General features: G+C 44.8%; 1 pseudogene; it reads right to left on the bottom strand.

The window, feature by feature from the left end:
• Positions 1-3,413: 3,413 nt before the first annotated feature.
• LOC147670607 (uncharacterized) lies at positions 3,414-13,712 on the bottom strand (annotated as a pseudogene).
• Positions 13,713-13,947: the final 235 nt, after the last annotated feature.

The raw sequence follows: 13,947 nt of genomic DNA, 5'->3' as shown, positions 1-13,947 counted from the left end.
CGGGCAAAGGGTCAGACTGATTTGCATATAGCCATGTCTGAACTGGGGTGGCAGAGTGGGCTAAAGAACGGTGATGGATTAAACCCAGATATTTTGACTGGGTGTGAGTGTTTGATTGATTCAGATGCTCCGTCCATCACCACCCCCTTTTGTACCGCTTTTGGCCGCCATAAGTGTGGCAGGGTATACTCAGACGTGAGTCCCTTGCTCACTTTGCCACTGGATTCAAGCAAGCCGGGCTGAAGACGGCTGGAATGCAAGAAACCGGTCCTTGGAAGCTTGTTTCCGGTCCAGGGAAGATATGGCTTGGCGGTTTGGGCTGGACTGTTCCCATGAGGCACAGGGTCAGACTGATTTGTATACAGCCATGTCTGAACTGGGGTGGCAGAGTGGGCTAAAGAACGGTGATGGATTAAACCCAGATCTTTTGACTGGGTGTGAGTGTTTGATTGATTCAGATGCTCTGTCCATCACCACCCCCTTTTGTACCGCTTTTGGCCGCCATAAGTGTGGCAGGGTATGCTCAGACGTGAGTCCCTTGCTCACTTTGCCACTGGATTCAGGCAAGCTGGGCTGAAGACGCCTGGAATGCCAGAAACCGGTCCTCGGAAGCTTGTTTCCTGTTCAGGGAAGACATGGCTTGGCGGTTTGGGCTGGACTGTTCCCATGAGGCCCAGGGTCAAACTGATTTGCATATAGCCATGTCTGAACTGGGGTGGCAGAGTGGGCTAAAGAACGGTGATGGATTAAACCCAGATCTTTTGACTGGGTGTGAGTGTTTGATTGATTCAGATGCTCCATCCATCACCACCCCCTTTTGTACCGAAAAGATGGTAGCACGACATGGTAGGGACCACTGTGGCTGGGCCCCTCTTTTCTCTGGGGGTCAGCTTTTTGTGCTGCTGGGAAAGGACATGTCCTTAGAGAGTTGTCCCTGATATGTGCCCAGGACCTTCTAAGCCCCTGGAATGGTGGGTCTCCTCGAGATGACGCATAGCGGCCATCTTAGGGTCAGGCATGGGCTGGGTGACTTCTTCAATATCTCTCAAGAAAAAGCCTGTATGTATCCTAGGACACAGAGCTGGAGGTATAGCAAGAATCTACAACACTGTGCAAGCAAGGGTTTGAATGGCATCCTCTTTGCTGAAGGGAAGACAGAGGCGCCGGTAAGTATCAATTCCAAATGAACGACATAACTACACACTTTTGACCAAAGCTTAATAGATTTAGTAGCTTCTCCTGTTGTAGATGCTCTGAGGATGTGCTGATAACCCAGGGCCGTAGGGTCAAGTTGCAGAACTTTGCGTGTCAAACAAACACCAACGATGTCCTTTCGCCAGCAATGGAAGGCATATGTGTGCATCTCAACTACGGGGGTTCGGGAGACACTACCAGGCGAAACGATCTCAAACATAGTTTGAGATCGTGGAAACATAGTTATGTTTCCACTTCTGAAAGAGTTCTTTTTAAAATCCCACTCGAAAATCTTGCCAAAGATCCTCCCAGCGGGAACCAACTGTCCCCAGTCTGCCTGTGCACCACATGCATACAGAAGGGCCTGCATCTTTACCATCCCAGATTACCCATGGGTCATGCTCCAATACCAAGGATACCTAAAGGCAAGCACTATTTAGTAGCTTGATGTCATTGCTGCCCATTGATAAATGATTAGGGCCCAGAAAGCCAGGTCATGGGATGTTGCATTCTATTTACCCCATGCCCAGTGTTGCCCTAGCACTAAACAAACACCATTGTAATTCTTATGGCCCAAAAGATTACACCACTCATACCATTCAGCCTTCGCATCATCCCATGTCTGCGAACGTTCATGAGGTTCAAAGGATTCCCAAATAAAAATATGTTTCAAGCTCGCCCAGTCCCTTCATGCTCCTTAGCTGTTGGATGCTCCACTATCAATGAGACTGACGTCCCGGAAGCAGCCTGCGAGCACTACCTGCAAAACTGATCTGGTAACTGCGGCCTCAGAACTCCTGCACTGCCATCTCCTTCCACCGCCCCACTGACATCTTAGATGACTCTGGCATCTCTGGGTATGACCGCAGGCACTGCTGCTTGTTGTCTTAGCCCCCACTGTTCTCACCCGTTGGATGTGCGGCTCATGCTGGGTGAGTATTGGGAACCCTGTCTCCATGTCTGGCACCCATATCACTCCCTGCGGATCTGTGTACCATACCGAAAACAAGAAACAATAGCCACTGTGGGTATATACAACACACCAATACCATTTATTAGACTGTCATGTATTGCCTATTTTGTATTTTCTCACTAAATACACCTGGAGACAACCTCTTTGGCGCACCTTTCAAGATAAGGCCTGGCCACTAGGCTGACAGTAACTTGCCCTGCTATGTGGGAACTAATCCTGAGTTACATTCTACCCAACACTCCCGCCCCACTGATCCCAAACCCAAAGAGACACATTACGTGCCAACCATAATACTCCGTTTTGTATAGGCAGCCCCGGTCCCTAACTGCTGACTGGCAACCACATTGCTTCATTGTCTGGCTTTTAAAGAGACATTAAACAATTTGAGTATTTAAAAATGCTGTAGTTGATGACCATTTTTAACACCTCTGATGTGCATCTCAGTTTGGGAGCCCCCTGAACCACTTGTGCCGCTGTGCTCTACTTATTACTGTAACGCTGAACCATTACGACTGCCACTTCATGCTTAGGGTATTATTTATGAGGCCTTGCAACATTTTTGCGCCACTGTTACAACACTTTTTGTGATGCACTGGTGACATAAAAAATGTGCCATGTTACGCCAAATTGACAAAGTGATGCATCTAAGCGGATGCCTAACTTTGGAAAGCCCTGCGCTACATTATACCTGCGTCAGGTATAATGTATGCTGGTGGGTGTTCTCCCGCAAAAGCCTCATAGAAGTGGCGCGGTGAAATCTATCAGATTTCACTGCTTCACTTCTAGGACACCACTTCGTCAAAATCTTACGCCATCTTAGGCCTGCCTCACATCAGGCGTAAGACTGATGCAGGCACATTTAACATGGGACTTGCCCAAGTGTAATTACCCATTGCTGGAAGGTGCATACCCTTTGCGTCACACTCCAGCAATGCGTAATTACTGTGCCTACAGATATGTCAGAAATAGTGATGTATCTGTATCTGCAAACATCAGTCACCCAGCAAAGGGGTAGGAGGGAGAATACAATGGAGACACAAAGTAAGTTCTGTGCAAAGACCGGCTGGGTAGGTGACGGCTGAAGGGGTAGTCCACAGCCCATCTCCTCTTTAGCTATCAAGTAGCTCCACCGGGTATCGGTCAAAAAGGTAGGTCTCCACGGTCAGAGGTAGGTTCACAGATTCTATATCCTGATGGGTAGGCTGGATGGGAGATGTGTTCGAGGGCTGAGAAAAGATGGGGTTTCTCAAGGTCTACGCTGGGTTAGAGCAGTTTCCAATTGGATACACATGAGTTCTTTGGAAGTTTTCATCTTGAGGTCACTTATATTGTATAGAAAACTACATAATCTTGCAATTTCATTTAACTGTGTGAGTCGTTCTTTTACAGAACTAATTGCAGTGTCCAATATTGCAAAATAGTAATTCACTCTAAATTTCTCTTTGGGGTCAGCGATGGGTTCATCTTCTGATTCGTAAGCAAACAATTTCCTTTTCCTCCTTCTTTTCTCTGGCATGAAAAATTGGCTCAATATTGATTTCTTCAGCCAGCTCTCGAACATCAACCAAAACTCTCTCAAATTCTATGTCACTCCTCATGCTTTTTAAATACTCCTCTGTATTTTTAAGCTCATTTACGGTTTTCTCAAGAGTAAAGTGCTTCTCTTGCACCAGTTTACTGGTCAAATTGATTTGAAATAATATACTGTGCCATGTTACAACTGCCACAACAAACTTGAATGAAGAAATGCTGTTTAGAAGACCTTCAGCTTCGACCTTAGTCAAAGTACCAGAAGAGCCTTTGAGAGTTGAATCTTCAGTAATTTCAAACAACCCATCATACACATGCGGTAACTGGTACCTGATGGGAGTTAAGGCATCGATCCTGCTTGACCACCGAGTATCACTCAGAGGTTTTATAGTCAAAGATGGTATATGACGTTTCAGTATATCCCATCAATGTGGAGACGCAGCAAAGAATACATACAATCGTTGTATAACATAAAAAAAGGCTGTTGCTTCAGTGCAACACGAAGCAGCGTCATTTACCACAAGGTTCAGGGTGTGGGAACTTCAGGGGACATAGAAGGCACACAGGTTAATATCCAGAATTTTCTTCAGCAGACCTATATCCTTGCCCTTCATATTGCTCTCGTTATCATAACCCTGACCTCGTAGGTTTTCAATTGACAATAAAAAGCTTTTGAGCTGATCTCTCAGAACATGACTCATTGATTCACCTGTGGTTTCGGTTAGTGGTACAAATCCCAAAAAGTGTTCTTTTATTTGCACGAGGCTGCTTTCTTGGAATTCTTCATCAGAAGACTGAAATGGCTCTGTTCCCGAAGATTGCACGATGTCCACAAAATCTAATGATCATGGTCATTTGGTCCGTGCAGCTGATCTCTGGGGTGCAATCAAGAATGATTGAAAAATACTTTGCCTTCTTAACCAATGAAATTATTTTGTCTTTGATACCGTTTGATAGCACTTAGATCAGTTCGTTCTGAATAATGTTGCCTAAATAGTGAGCATGTCTTCTACTCTTATTTTGTATTCTCCTGAGATGTTCATTCATAAAAGGATCAAACATGGCTAGCAATTCCACAATTTTAAGAAAATTGCCATTGTCATGAGCATGAAGTTTATCACTGCTGCCACGGAAGGCCACATTTTGTGCAGCTAGAACTCTAACAAGACATATTACACGCTCTAAGATCTGATGCCAGTACTTTTCTTCTTCTTTAAGCTTTTTTGTATTAACACTATCTATAGTTGCGTCTTGTTTTAGACTTGTATACAGGTCCTTCCAGCTATGGAAGTTTGCAATATGTTCAACCCTCTTTTTGTGTGAAGACAGCATTGCTGATATGTTATGCCAATCATTGCATCCATTCTTAGTCAGACTTGTACTTGAATTTCCGCCAAATACATTGCAGCAAAAACAGAAAACTTTATCGGTTGAACCAGAATACTGGAGGTATTCACGGTAAACTTCTTTTCCATTTGGAAGTTTTCTTTTATAATGTACAGCTGAAAAATTCCTTTTTTTGTCATCTAAAGGAAATTTTTTGCTCACTTGTTTTGGCCCATTTTCAACCAAAAGAGTTCTTAATGTGTCTCCACTTATTGGTGTCTTCCCAGGAAGCGGGATCTGAATAATCTATTCTAATGCTTTCTTCAGTTATTGTCTGGCGTTTACTTTGATCACCATCTTCATTTTCAAGGTTATCCTTTGCAGTATCCACTATAACGTGTTCTTGTCCTTGGCTGTTAACTTCTATGGCCTTGTCTGTTAGGCCTATATCGTCATCTTTTTCTGAGGTTGAAGTTGATGCCCCAGCAATTTCAAGAGAACTCTTTGGAAGACGTAGACATTTTTCAATAGACCCTTCCAATTTGGATAGTTCTATTTCTCTATCTGCTTTTCTTTTTCTCTACTCAGCACCTGAGAGTTTTTTCCTGTCTGCCATTTTTAATCCTTTCTAAATTCTACCTGACAAAATATAGGGCAATAATAAGTCAGGATATTGTATATGGTATTGATTAAAAATGCATATTACACTTGTAAAAAAACAATACCTCATTTAATATCCAGAATGCTCTTTTTCCTTGTACATATGCCCTTGGTAATAAAACTCTGAAGGATAATCTATTTGCTGGAGGGATCCATGTTGTGTCTAGTCCCAGTTTTTCATTTATAGATAATGGCCAAGTTAAGGGGGGCATCAGGCCTCAATTGATCGAGTGGCCTGGAACCTCACAATTAAATGTAAATGCAACGGAGGGAAACAAAAGTACATAGCATGTTAGCTTTTCACAGGTACTTAAGAGAGGCATGCTTTTGACTTTTTTTCAGTCCCTTTATGCATGTGCATGAACTGTAAGAATGTCAGATGTTTTTGTCTGTCACAGTATTTACACACAATTTAAATAGCACTAGTTTAATTCTTGTATAGCACTACTCAACCCAATGCAGGGTGTCAGAGTGCTTTACATAACATACACATTGAAAATAAATTGTGCAAGTGTGTAAATCAATGTACAAGATGTGTTCAGTGAGGGGCAAAATCTGAAGCAGTCACATATCCTACATAGCTCACTGTGGTATATTAAAAGGCTTACTAATTATCAACTGCAAGTAACAAAAGGATTGGTGTTCAAAGCAGTAGCCCACTTACCTAGCTACATTAAAAAAAAGATTCTGTCATCTGCACATTACATGATGTGCTTTGAAGGAGACACATTAACCTTCAACACTACTTTGATTCAGATCTTGGACTACACAAAATAGAGATCTCCCCAACAAATACTTTAATCTCCAGAGTTATCTCACCATTTATTATTCCCCGATATTTATTGGGCAACTCTGCAGAAAATGTCTCAACCCCATAAAATATTAGAAAACGCACTCTTTGCAACCAATTAATCATAACAGATGTAATACCATGTGTCTCCTTGTTGCCAATTTCTTTATGGCAGGGTTTTAAAACAATTAGTAAAATTAGTTGAGGCCCACATTTTGTTTACAGTGTTGTAAAGTGTCCCATGAATCACCACACAGTTCTGACAGTCAAGAACGCTAAAGTGTCATATTCGTGAAAGTGCAACAATACGAGCCATTTTCACAGGGTCGTTGGTGAAGTTAATGCTTTTCTTTTTTTATACAAAATCATTTTACATTACAAGGCAAATAGATTTAAAACGGCTTGCTTTGTAAGTATTTATTTCCACGATAGCCTTCACATACATAGGGTAAAAAAAAACTGTTATAAAATTGTTTTTCCAGCAACTTGTAAAATGTGTACACTTCAGCTATTTGGAAATCAAATATAGATATCCCCATTCCTCAGCTTGTGAGTTAATTCTGCCTGAATTTGATTGATCTTTTTATTAATCCCTATCACACATCTCTCCCTTTCTAACACGGAACGTGGATTTTACTGTCAGCAAAGTAAATTAATTTGAGCGCTGTGGCAGAGTTATCTGTATCGTGACCACAAGAGCTCAGTAAATCAAGCCATAAGCTTTACTAATCTATTCTAAGCGTGACCAGCACGTCACAGTAATATGGAGCAACCATAACTGTGTGACGACTTAAAATTGGATCCTCAAGTAAAGTTTTAAGCCGCTCAGGATAACAGTGTAAAACTCCGTCCCTTCATAACTATAGTGTAGTTATAACAGACATTACCTCTAAATATGCACAGTCGCTTCTCATACTTTTTTTTTTGGAACACGTTTATTTTCCTTGGGGTATTACATTTATTTGTACACCTAGGTATGTGTTGTTGTACTGTTTAGCACGCCTGCTGCAACAAACAGACCCGCCCCGTGCCACCATCCTTACCTCACCCCTCACAGTGCTGCCCAGCTCTCTGTGTTGTGCGCCAGTCTCTGGGGCCGTGACTCACAGGCCTCATTTACAACATTACCATGCCTGCACTTACTGAACATTAATACATAGACAGGGCCTCCTGCCGCCTGCTGCAACAAACAGACCCTCCAAACACCTCACCCCGGGCCTGCCCTCACAGTGCTGCCCAGCTCTCTGTGTTGTGCGCCAGTCTCTCGGGCCGTGACTCACAGGCCTCATTTACAACATTAACAGGCCGGCCCTTAGTAAACATTAATACATAGACAGGGCCTCCTGCCATCTGCTGCAACAAACTGACCCTCCATACACCTCACCCAGGGCCTGCCCTCACAGTGCTGCCCAGCTCTCTGTGTTGTGTGCCAGTCTCTGGGGCCGTGACTCACAGGCCTCATTTACAACATTAACATGCCTGCCCTTAGTAAACATTAACACATAGACAGGGCCTCCTGCCGCCTGCTGCAACAAACAGACCCTCCATACACCTCACCCCGGGCCCGCCCTCACAGTGCTGCCCAGCTCTCTGTGTTGTGTCCCAGTCTCTGGGGCCGTGACTCACAGGCCTCATTTACAACATTAGCAGGCCTGCCCTTAGTCAGACCCTCCAGGATTTCGCGATTTTTTTGAAAATCGCGAAATCGGCCGTTTTGTAAAAATGCCGCGATTTTTACAAAACTGCCCGCGAAATTTGGAAAAGTCAGTGGATGTTTTTAAATAGAACAGTGATGGGCTGGGGAGGTGCAGGGTTGCAGGGTTTGCAGTGAGGTGAGAGTGGTATGAACGGGTTAAGAGGCAGAGCAGTGAGCAAGAGTTGCTGCAGGCAGACATTCGGGGAAGAACAAAAACTGCAGCGAGGAAGGTGGACTGTGTAAAACTTCCAAGAAATTGTACCAGGTCTGAATAGAAGGGGTCTTTCCAAACATACACTGGCTGGCTGTGCCACTGAACAACATGCGCGTTACAATAGTGGCGTCCAGCCAGTCACACGGGTCTCTCTAATCCCGAAAGGTTGGACGCGGTCTCCCGCAGTACCCCCTCCCCCCCCCCTGCCTTCCGAAACCCCTGCCCCCCTCCCCCTCCTCCTTACTATTCGCTCACGATCACACGGCATGCTCGGTGTGGGAGCGGGTTTTAGAAACACATCTCCTGCCCAATAGCTGAGAGAGAGTGGCCAGGTTATTCCTCGTGGGTACCAGCCTCTAGCCTTGGGGCCCAGGGGCAGGCAGTCTCTTCCCACTCAACCGCCACCCAAGCTGTCAGTAACCGTCTCTCCACTCGGAGCGGATCAAAGGGCATTCCTCCTCCTTGGGGGGTAAGGCCGCCTGGTTTCTGCGGGTGTCGGCGCGGCTGCAATTAGGATAAGCCGCCGGGCAGAGGTGCCTGCCTGTGACCTTGTGTGCAGGCATCCCTGCCGGAGGACGAATGTGTAAACTAAAAAACACACAAACATTCATATACAGAAAGAGAAACACACAGTCACACATGCAAACAGAAACAATCAGATACAGGGTTGAGGAATGCACACCGTCCCACGTGTAAACACACATACATTCAAACATTCAAACACAGACCCATTCATACATAGACAGAGAAAAATAAACAGTCACACGTGTAAACTAACAAACATTCAGATACAGAGAGAAACGTGCACACAGGCACTCATGTGAACACATTGAGAGAGAGAGAAACGCAATCACACATGTAAACAAATGCAAACGCACAAAACAATCAAATACAGAAAGACAAACACATAAAGGTACACACGTAGGAACACAAACCCACATTTATGCACACACATGAAAACATTCAGATGCTGGACAGGCACGTGTTTTTTTTCTGATCCAGAGTTGAAGAGGACAAAAGAGGATTACCTGGGAGACAACATAGGTTTTTAAATCCCTTGCCAATCCCCCAGATGCGACGCCACCCAGACAGAAATGACACTTTCCATAAGGTGATAGGGCTAATTAGGAATGGTTTGATGACCTATGGGGTTTGGGGGAATGCAGACTCCCTGGGCTCTGGATCCACTTCAGCTCATTAACAGCACCCCTCTGCTCTCGCCATACATTCAGGAATGCAGACAATGGCTTTCTACCCACACCCGGAGCACAATGGTCAGTTTTTGTGCCAGAGCAGCAAAAAACTGCCCTATCCTACAGAAAAAGTTACATAGTGTTCCCCTTAATGGGTTGCCAGGGTGACCTGTCTCCCAAAACCTTACGCAAGGGAGTTCATAGTATTGTAATTATTATTATTATTATTATTATTATTGTTATGTTTCTTATATAGCGCCAGAATCGACCCCCGAAGGGGTATCTCCGCGCTTGCCTTTGGAACCCGTCCTGGCTTTTCCCTGTGAGATAGCCCCTACAGGGCATCCCCAAGGTGAAAGCCAGGCATCCCGCCGCGGGGGGGGCTTGCATTTATATACCACTTACTACCCCGGACGAGGCGTCAAAACGCTTTTTTGGCGCGTAGCACGCTACTCTGGAACCCAAGAAGGATTAGTGTTGAATTAGTATAGTGAAATATGAAAATAAATTGAGTGGTGGATAGGTTAGACAGTTATTTGGATTCAGAAGGATAGCGGAGGGATAGAAGAGGAAAAAAGGTTTACAATTATATAGCGCTTGTTACCCCTGCAGTGGTGCACACGTGGGCACTAGAACATCCCAGGGAGAAATACAGCTCCCTCCCACAAGGTTAGGACTGGAGCTGTGCTTCCGTAGAGCTGCAGACACTTCAAACAGGCCTATTTCAAAGCGGAGTACTCTGCTAAAACAGTTTCCATTGATTTAAGGCTGAAAATGAATGATTATTTGTAAAATAAAGTGCCGCAAAAATGCCGCTAAATTTCAATATTTGTGCCGCTAAATTTCCATTTTTGTGCCGCTAAATTTGCTAATCCATGCCGCTATATCCTGGGGGGTCTGCTTAGTGAACATTAATACATAGACAGGGCCTCCTGCAGCCTGCTGCAACATACAGACCCTCCATACACCTCACCCCGGGCCCGCCCTCACAGTGCTGTCCAGCTCTCTGTGTTGTGCGCCAGTATCTGGGGCTGCGACTCACAGGCCTCATTTACAACAATAACATGCCTGCCCTTGTGAACATTAATACATAGACAGGGCCTCCTGCCGCCTGCTGCAACAAACAGACCCTCCATACACCTCACCCTGGGCCCGCCCTCACAGTGCTGCCCAGCTCTCTGTGTTGCTTGTGCGGGCACCAGGGAGAAGTGAGAAGGAGGGGAGGAGGTAGCCGCAGGCCCGCTCCAGGAACCACAGTACTGAGGCATAGAGCGTCGTCTAAGGCACCTTCCTTTGGTTACGGTTTCTAAGTGGGGGTGCAGGTCCACAGAGCGCCGCCGCCTTTTGAGTTGTGTGCAGTGATGAAGTCAACCTGCTTTGCATTCTTTACAAATGCGCAGGGGTCTGTGATTCAGAGCGTGGGTGGCATCGAGCCACAGACTAACACCAACAGCTCATTGTGGGCTTTACAAGGCAAGGCTTAATTTAAGACCACAGGCCCACTACTCTCTGCTGAATGGAACCGTACCTCTGTCTATTCCTAGTTTACTGTATAAAATGGCGTCGGCGGATGAGCGCATACTTGACAACTTCTATGACAACACCACTTCTTAGTTCGCCAGTGTCTCTGGAGCCCTGAGGACGAGCTCGGAGACTCACAGGCCTCATTTACAATTACAACGTAATTAACAGGCCTTCACAGTGAACATTAATACATACATTGCATCTAAAATGTATATTTATATTTTTTACACGCACCCACGTTCGCAGCGGCCTTCGCTGACTCACCGGGGGGCACTGCTCTCAGGGTGAAAGTCACGTCGTTCGGACTGTACGTCCACGGGCTGGGAGTCGGGACAAGAAGACTGTGGCAGGCAGGTGGCAGCAGTATTACTTAGTAATTTTAATTCACCATCCAGGCACCAGAGCAGCGCGCCAGCCGACACCTGCACACAGTCCGTCCCCCGCACACCGAGAGAGAGGGTGGTGCGCATCACCGGCGTCACTGGCTGCTGAAGCACTGCTCACGTATTGGACAAGGTTGCCCAGGGCTGTCATTGGTAGCGCTATCCCGTGCTACAAGATTGACGGCCCTGAGGAGTGGGGACCCACACTTACACTGTTACTAGTGTGTCCCACTCCACACACGTCAATTTCCTAGGGTGCAATATTTTCAGGGTTAGAATGCCCCTTTGAATCTGTACAAACCAACTAACTTGCATGTTTTAAGGGTTTTCAACAACTCTTCTCTAATATTTTCCCTTACAGGAAAATGCTAGAAATGTATTTACTTTTTTTTGTCCTACTCCTGCAAATTCTTGAGAATTCACGAAAGCTGTATAGCTGCACTTAATGCAAGGACATATTCCATGGGTGCACTTTTGACACTTTAATAATTGGGCCCCTAATTTGGTGTGGCGTTGACCATGACCTTTTACGTTTATTAAAATTCTGTCTCTCTATCGGCTGGCTTCACTAGGAGCATATTGGGGCACACAAAGTAATTTTGTTCAGTCCCAGTAACTGTGTCAGTGTGTGCTTTTTGAGACCAAAAGCAAATCTTGCTTTTGCCCAAGTTTGTTATAATGGTGAGGACCTGTCAGCTCCCACACCAAGGTTTTCCAAACCCAAGCCAAAAAACTTCACACATTGACAAAACTAAAAAGCTGACCACCAATTTCAGACCCTACTGGCCTTGCCAATGCTGGTTTATTTTTGTTTCCCATAATCCTATTGAAACTGTTTACACTGATTTTCCATTGTGAATATTTTTGGGAAATACTAGCATGCATCAACACATGTTATTAAATGATGCGGCAAAGAAATGGTACCTGAAATTTTGCAGTAGTTTAGCAAAATGTTTTTTTCTTGCTTTCATTTTTTAATGAACATTTTATTTTGAAAGCAAAGAATCATCAATCTTGGTTTCAAGCTTCTGCAAATGTTTGCATCAAATCAGAGAACATTCTGGGAGCATTATAAATAGCCTAATATTGCTAAACTTTGAAAACATGTGTATACATTTTTATACTGGAACCACTGTCAGTAGTGCAGTCAGAGCTTACAACATTTACTAGTAGCCCTCACCTAAAAAATAAAGGCTTTCAATTAAGGAACCATAAATAAAAGTTTGAACAGTATGAACATATGGACAACATACGACCTTAACTGCAGGTATCGCTTTGTTTGCCCTGAGTTGGCAGGGTATGCCCAGACATGGGTCCCTTGCTCACTCTACCACTGGATTCAATATAGCCTGGCTGATGAGGATTTTGAATCCGAAACTGGCCCCAAGATGCTTGTTTCCCATACAGGAAGACAGGGCTTGGCAGTTTGGGCTCGACTGTTCCCATGAGGCACAGGGTCAGGCTGATTTCCATATGGCTATGTCTGAACTGGGGTGGAGGAGTGAGCTAAAGAATGATGATGGATTAAACCCACATCAGTTGACTGGGGGTGAGTGTTTGATTTGCTCATGCGCTCCGTCCATCATCCCCTTTGGTATCGCTTTGTTTGCCCTGAGTTGGCAGGGTATGCCCAGACGTGGGTCCCTTGCTCACTCTACCACTGGATTCAAGATAGCCTGGCTGATGAGGATTATGAATCCGAAACTGATCCCAGGATGCTTGTTTACGGTCCAAGGAAGACATGGCTTGGCAGTTCGGCTGGACTGTTCTCATGAGGCACAGGGTCAGGCTGATTTGCATATGGCCATGTGTGAACTGGGGTGGTGGAGTGAGTTAAAGAATGATGATGGATTAAACCCAGATCAGTTGACTGGGGTGAGTGTTTGATTTGCTCAAGCCCTCCGTACATCATCCCCTTAGGTAGTGCCCTTCCCTGATCCATAATGTGATACTACAAACTGGCAGCAAAAGGTTTGTGCAGCAGGGGTTTGGGCCTCCTTGTCCCAAGGACAAAACACACATGAAAACTTGTTGCCCATGACCCCAAACAATATGTCCTGGCCATCCAGCTATAGGAACTCCACATCCCTGATTTTATTTCGTTTTTAAATTTCTCTCTTCTAACTTCAATGGTGTTTTGGGTTCTCTCTCTTCATCCAACTGTACCTTTCTTGCCTTTATTTTAGCAAAGTCTTTAAGAAGATCTCTAATGTCAAGCTGGGAAGCCATGTCTTTCTCTACTGAAATTGTGGCTAGTCCACAAGTCTCTCCTGGCTCATGGAACTGCGCAGATAGGTTTTTATTAATTTGAGTTTTGAGAAACTCCTCTCCGCACTTGCCACTGATGTTGGTAAAGTCAAAAGGATACGAAGAGCTACGAACGAATTAGAAAAACCATTTTCTAATTTGTTTTGGCACAGATAGTTCAGCACATATTCGGGTTTTGCATTTTTTTGTTAGATGA

This window comes from Lissotriton vulgaris, unplaced genomic scaffold (genome assembly GCF_964263255.1).
Source record: "Lissotriton vulgaris unplaced genomic scaffold, aLisVul1.2 SCAFFOLD_978, whole genome shotgun sequence".
NCBI classification, from domain to species: Eukaryota; Metazoa; Chordata; class Amphibia; order Caudata; family Salamandridae; genus Lissotriton; species Lissotriton vulgaris.
The sequence above is the reverse complement of the archived record's forward strand: the minus strand, read 5'-3'. Positions and strand labels throughout refer to the sequence as shown.